Raw genomic sequence first — 7624 nt, forward strand, 5'->3', positions numbered from 1 at the left:
GAAGCGAGGCACTTGAAGAGTAGGACGCTGGTATAAAAATTATCCAGTTAGAGGTGGTAAACCTGGTCCAGCAGTGGGTGCACCAAATCCCACCCAATTTTTGCGTTAACTCCCAGTAAGGGGAGGCATTCTAAGGGCTGAATACTGCTGTCCTTGTAAGTATACCCTGATGCACTCTCGCACAACTTATACATCTACACGCCATACCTTGCCCTCTTACACGGCAGGTACTGGTGGAATTGAAGCCTCCCTTTAAAATGGACCAGGGACTCATCAATAGAAATACAATTCTCGGGGGTGTATGCTTTGGAAAACCGGGCACTAAAATGGTCTAATAGGGGTCTCCGTTTATACAAACGGTCAAGACTGGGGTCATCTCGGGGTGGGCGCTGCTCATTATCAGTATAATGTTAGAAGCGAAGTATTGCCTCATAACGCATCCTGGACACGGCCATACAGTACATTGGGGTATGGTATAAGAAAAAGCCTCTTTTTTTTTATTTTTAGTTACCAGTTTAGTTCTGAAGTGGCTTTGGGGGGGCCTATATATTAGAAACCCCTATAAAACACCCCATTTTAGAAACTAGGCCCCTCAAAATATTCAAAACAGCATTCAGAAAGTTTATTAACCTTTTAGGTGTTTCACAAGAATTTAAAGCAAAGTAGAGGTGAAATTTACATATTTCTGTTTTTTTGTAAGAAAATTGTCTTTATTCCTTTTTTTTCTGTAAAACAGAAGGTTTTACCCCGAGAAACACTACTCAATACTTATTGCCCAGATTCTCCAGTTTAGAGAAATATCACAGATGTGGTCCTAGTGTGGTAATGGACTGAAGCACCGGCCTCCGAAGCAAAGAACCACCTAGAGGATTATGGGGCCTCCTTTTTATTAGGCACCATGTCCGGTTTGAAGAGGTCTTGTGGTGCCAAAACAGTGGAAACCCCCCAAAAGTGACACTATTTTGGAAACTAGACCCCTTGAGGAATTCGTTGTAGTTTTCATGGGGTGCATGTGACTTTTTGATCAGTTTTTGTTCTATTTTTTTTATTTTTTTAAAACAATCCAATTTTATTGATACGAACACAGAAATGAAATAACACATTAACATTCACATTACAATTTTCCAACATCGTATACAATAGTGACAGCATATCAGGAAATCCCCAACTTCCCCCCTTTCCCCCCTCCCTGCACAGCCCCCCACTATATCTCCGCCCTTTGTTTCTAGTACCATTCCTGGTCAGAGCACATGTCTCTTATCAAGTTTCCCCACCACCCCTTCTTTGCTCCAGACTCTATCACCTCCAGTTCCTCAGACGACTCTCGCACTTAGTCTGCTCAGTTCAGGTGACAGCACCTCAGGACAGGCCAACCATCTGCTCCATTGTTTCTCAATTTTTTTTTCCGTGCCCCTTTTAGAAAATATCTTATGCTCCATCAGGATATTATAGTTCAACATTCCTACAATTTCCCTCATCCTTGGTGGCTCCGCGTCCAGCCAGTGTTTAGCAATGCATTTCCTCGTTTGATATAATATCTTGGCAATTGCCAGGCTTGCCATTCTGTCACTCTCCAATTCTCCCACCGCTCCCAACAACATAACTTTAGGGTCTGCCGCCAATTCCCGACCATACACCTGCTTTATCAGGTCCAATATTTCCCCCCATAGGGTCCTCAGGGCCTCACATGACCAAAACATATGCAATATGTCTGCCTTCTCCTCCGTGCACCTAGGACATTTAGCATCCGCTCTAATACCCATCTGCTTTAATACCCACGGGGTTCGATACACTCTGTGTATCAGGAAGAGTTGTGATCTCCTCTGCGCCAGACTGAGCGTTAAGTGACATGTGGACGCTAATATCTCCTCCCACTCCTCCTCGGTCAATGGACCGACATCCTGTTCCCATTTCGCTTTTACCAGCACCATTGGGTTTCCCAAGTGTTTGGACAGTAAGCTCCTGTACGCCATTGAGATCAGGCCTTTGGTCGTGTCAGCCCGTCCCACATACTCTAGGACCCCAAGAGCACAGACCGTCAGGTCCACCACATGCGCCTGCGCCTGTAGGGCATGATGGATCTGCAAATATTGGTAAAACATATTGTGCTCCAGTGGAAATAGGTCTTTCAACTGCTGAAATGATCTCAGCCCGTTATCATCATACAGGTGTTGTAATCGCCTAACCCCTGCCGATTCCCATTTTTGCATGCCCTCTAATTGGTATAATTCCCACAAGACCGGATTATGCCATAGGGGAGTATATTTGGTACACATTCCCACTCCCAGTATCTGTTTGCACTGCCACCATATTTTATGTATCAGGAGTAACGTTGGTTTAGCACTCGCCAATCTCTTAAAGGTATGCGCTTCCAGACCCTCTAGTGGGTTGAGTCCTCCCCCCAAATATGACAATAAACGTGCACTGGAGCCCCAGGTCTCTGTGTCCTCCCACCCCTTAAATTGTTGGCTCTGGGCAGCCAGGTAATATATCCAGGCATTTGGCAGCGCTACCCCCCCTTCGTCTTTAGGCAATTGCAATTTCTCCAATTTAATCCTTGGAACCCATTTTTTCCAGACCAGATCCCGAAAGAGATTGTGCAATCGTCTGAACCAGTGCTTAGGTATCCATACTGGGGAGTTATGAAGAATATATAAAACTTGAGGCATAAGGATCATCTTGATTAGATTAGTCCTCCCCAGAGCAGAGAGCGGGAGCCTGTTCCAGGCATCCACCTTATGTTTCACCTTGAGCAGCAGTGGTGAAACATTCAAAGACATATAGTCTTGGACCCTAGCCGTCACCTTATCCCCTAGGTACGTAAATTCAGAGACTATCGGAATCCGGGGTCCCACTCCAGTATCTACCATATTCACCGTGTCAAGTGGCATCAGAGCAGACTTGGTCCAGTTAATATTTAATCCCGAGAACTCCCCAAACCTTGTGATCGTATCCATTACTACCTTCAGTGTATTCTCAGTGTCCGTCATATATATTAAAATATTGTCTGCATATAGTGAAATTTTTTCCTCCATTTCTCCATATTGCAAGCCTCTTATATGCTCCTCCTGCCTTATGAGGCACGCCAGTGGCTCTACCGCCAAGGCGAATAGCAATGGTGACAGTGGGCACCCCTGGCGCGTACCCCGGGCCAGTGAAAATTTCTCGGACATTGCACCATTTACCCGTATGCGGGCTTTAGGGGCCACATACAACAACTGTACCCACTTCACGAAGTTAGGGCCGAATCCCATCTTTTCTATTACTCGCCATAGGTACCCCCATTCTACGCAGTCAAACGCTTTTGCGGCGTCTAACGTTAGCACCGCCCTTCCTCCTTGATCATCCAGTGTCGCCTGAAGTTTTAAAAACAGCCGCCTGAGGTTGACAGCCGTCGATTTGGAGGGCATGAACCCCGATTGGTCTTCATGCACAACATGCTGTACCACCCTGTTCAGCCGCAGGACCAATATCTTTGCCAAAATCTTGACATTCGATGTCAACAAGGATATTGGTCTGTAGGACTCCGGTAATTGACTGTCTTTCCCCTCTTTTGGGAGAACCACTATCGTAGCCTCATATAGGGAGTCTGGTATTTTACCTCTGTCAAAACTATCCTGCAAAGTACTCAAGTATTCTGGCGCTAGTTCCGTCCCATATTCCTTATAGATTTCCCCCGGTAACCCATCTGGACCCGGAGCTTTCTCATTTGCCATATCCCTTATCGCCTGTTCCAACTCCTCCAGTGAAATAGGTGCCTCCAAGCTTTCACAGTCCTCCCGGCCCAAGGTAGGCAAATTAATGTTTCCCAGGTACTCGTCCAATTGCTGTGTGTCGTAATGCACTTTGGATGTATACAGGTCAGTATAAAACCGCTGAAATATTTGCAAGATTTGCCCCGTGTGTGTCTCCACCCTCCCCCCTCCCCCCTAAGGCCATGAATGAAATTATTACTCCCATGCGGCTTTGCCATCCTAGCGAGTATTCTCCCCTGTCGTTTCCCCTTCTTCATAATATTTCTGTTTAAGGAATAATCGTTTATTATCCACCATTGTTAGTTGGTGATTTTTTAACAACGTCTGTGCCTCCACCCAATGTCTAAGTGTCTCCTAGGACCCCTCTTCTACATGTCTCCCTTCTGTTTCTGTCACCCGAACCTCTAAACTTTCTCCCAATTGCCTAGATTTAGTTTTAATTTGTTTAATATGTTGAATGAATACTCCCCTCAACCATGCTTTCATGGCATCCCATAACACCCCTCGCAGCACTGACTCAGTATTAAAATTTAAATATTCTTTAACCAGGTTCCGTATTTCCCCGCCATCCATCAATCTTAGCCAAAACGCATTCAGCTTCCAATTCCCGGGGTTCCTGGTATGCCTTACACCCACTTCCATCGTCACCGCCATCGGAGAGTGGTCTGACAACGCCCTCTGTAGGTATTCAATTTGCGCTATGTACGGCACTGCTGAAGCTGAGCATGCTACCAAGTCCATTCGCGAAAGTGACTGAAATGTGGATGATGCACACGAGTACTGCCTCACCCCTGGAAGTTTATCTCTCGGAATATCCCGCAGACCCAATTCCTCCATTAATCTTCCAAAGGCAGTCAGGTCTCCTCTTTGCCCCCTCCTCCCCTATGAAACCTATCCAACCCTTCAGACATCACTGCATTAAAATCCCCCATCACGATTAGCGGTACCTCAGGCCACCTGGAGAGTTTCTCCGTAACTCGTTTCAGTACAGTGCTAGAATAAGGCGGAGGGATATACAGCACTACTAGAATACAGTTTTTGTTCTATTTTTAAGAGGCGTGGTGACTAAAAAGCAGCAATTCTTCTATTGTTTTTTATTCTATTTTTTTTACAGCGTTCACCGTGCGCTATAAACGACATATTCACTTTATTCAGCATGGCGATACGATTACGGCGATACCAAATGTTTATAGTTTTTTTTTATGTCTTATGGTGTTTGCACAATAAAATAATTTTTATTAAAAATCATTTACTTTTTGTGTTGCCTTATTCTAGGAGCCATACAGTTTTTGTCTTTTTTTCCATCAGGAAAGCCGTGTGAGGACTTGTTTTTGCGTAACGAACGGTAGTTTCGATCAGTACCATTTTTAGGTACATGCGACTTTTTGATCTCTTTTTTTTCCATTTTTTGAGAAGTGAAGTGACCAAAAAACTGTGATTCTGGTATGGTTTATTATTATTTTCTTTTACGGCGTTCACCGCGCGGGATAAATAACTAAATACTTTTGTAGTTCAGGCCGTTACGGATGCGGCGATATCAATTATGTATAGTTTATTTGTTTATTTATTTATTTTTATTAATAATAAAAGACTGATAAGGGAAAAGGGGGGATTTTTACTTTTGTTACTTTTAAAACTTTTATTTTCTTATTTTTACACAACTTTTTTTTAACTTTTTTTAACTTTATTACTTTGTCCCACTAGTGTACTTGAGGGCAGGAGGCCCTGACCCCTATTCTAATACACTGCACTATATGCGGAGTTCAGTGTATTACAGCTGTCAGCTACTCACTGACAGCAAGGCTTCCATAAATGGCATAGCTGGATGCCATTGTTAGGCGTCCGGTTGCTATAGCCACCATCGCCAGCCGCTATCGTGTAGCGGGCCGATGATGGCAGCTTAACCCCTATAAGCCGCTATCGCTACTGAAAGCGGCTTCCAAGGGGTTAATCAGCGGGGACACAGCGATCAGTCTCTGCAGAAGGAGCTGCGGCGACTGCTGTACGAGTTAGCAGCTGTTGCAGCTCCTGTATGTGTCGGGAAGATGGCCGAAATGGCCGTTCCTCCCGCGACATACTATTCCAGCGCTGAGCGCGAACGATGCACTTAGCACGAAGGAATAGTACGTCGCTGAGCGCGAAGGGGTTAAGCATCCGTTTCCTAAAATGTAATATTAGACTCCCTTTACAAGCGGCGACAATACGATTAAGCAAATATTTTCTTTACGTTTCCCAGTATATAATATGGTACAATAAATGGTGCCGTGAAAAAATACAACTTGTCCTTCAAAAAACAATCCCTCATACGTTTTTTTGGGACCAAAAAATAAAAACTTATGGCTTCTGGAAGTTGGGGAGGAAAGAGCGAAAATGAAAAACCAAAAATAACTGTAAAAGTCAGGGGTTAAATATGAGGTTATAGGTAACATAAGTAATAATTCATGGCGTGATATATTTAGTAAAGTCCAGTTCATCTCATTCCACTATTGGACAGGAATAGTTGGTACACTGAAACTTGTAGAATTTCTAATTCTCTTGATGTAGGGATAGGAATCTTGGACAATATGGGTGTAAGTATTAAAGGGGTTCTCTGCAAATAAACCTTGATCACTGTAAAATAAAAAATGTTATACAACTTTATAATATCCTTTGTGCTAAAATTTCTGTTTTAACTTTTGCTGTAATGGGATGAAAACACGGAGTGAAAACCCAAAGAAGCCAAATACTTCTCATGGATAGTAATATGCTACAATTGTATCCAGCCTAAGCAATCATCTGTAAACTAAACAGCATGGACTCTAAGGCCTCATGCACACGACTGTAATGGCTTTTATTCTACTCAAATACGGATCCCTAGTCATCCAAAGTCATCTGCGACTCATTCGCATATAGGCACGCTGTCCGCAAATACGTACCGTCATGCATCCTTAGTACATCCGCATTTACGGATCCGCAAAAAAAAGAAATGGGAGTCTACAAATGATGTCACCACTATGTCGCAACCCCTTGAAAAGGTCACATGATCGCTCTGGCACCATTTTCTCTGGAATTTGTGCTTTGTGAGAGCTCTGTTGGAATCCTCGGCTGATATAACTTTGGTTTCTGGCATTTCTTTCGTTGCAAGGATGCACTACCCACGTGTGGTTCATGCTCTCATGCTCTTCTGGATTAGCTCGTCTCTCGGCGATTCGGACAGTAAGCTATGCTGGAAGAAGAACCGAAGAGGAGGAGGAGGTACTGGGTTCACCCCATTGTCTCCCAACAGCCCAGAAAGGTGCATTTCCATACCCTGTATGCAGACCTGCGGCAGCACCCGGACAAGTTTCACAACTTCTGCTACATGTCGATTTCCAGCTTTGACCGACGGTGCATCTCGGAGGAACGGCTCATCGTTTCTCTCAGGTAAGAACACCAAATGTCCCTTTTGTCCATTGCTGCCATGTCACCTTGCTACAGGTAGTATAACCGTAGTTGTCCCCTGTGCCCATTGCCGCAATGTCTCACTGCTACAAGTAGTATATAATTGTAGTTGTCCCCTGTGCACATTGCCGCCATGTCATAATGCTACAAGTAGTATATAACCGTAGTTGCCCCTGTGCCCATTGCCGCCATGTCACTCTGCTACAAGTACTATATAACCCTGGTTGTAGCCTTTGCCCATTGCCACCATGTCACCCTGGTACTGCTAGCACTAATTATTATAAATATTTTTTTCACAGATTCCTGGCAACAGGGAACTCATTTGCATCACTGCATTTTGAATTTCTACTGGGGTGTTCCACCATTTCACAGATCATCTGTCTGACCTGCGAAGTCATCTGGCAGCGACTGAGAGCGACGATGATGCCACAGCCCAAGGCACAAGACTG

This window comes from Rhinoderma darwinii, chromosome 2 (assembly GCF_050947455.1).
Source record: "Rhinoderma darwinii isolate aRhiDar2 chromosome 2, aRhiDar2.hap1, whole genome shotgun sequence".
NCBI classification, from domain to species: Eukaryota; Metazoa; Chordata; class Amphibia; order Anura; family Rhinodermatidae; genus Rhinoderma; species Rhinoderma darwinii.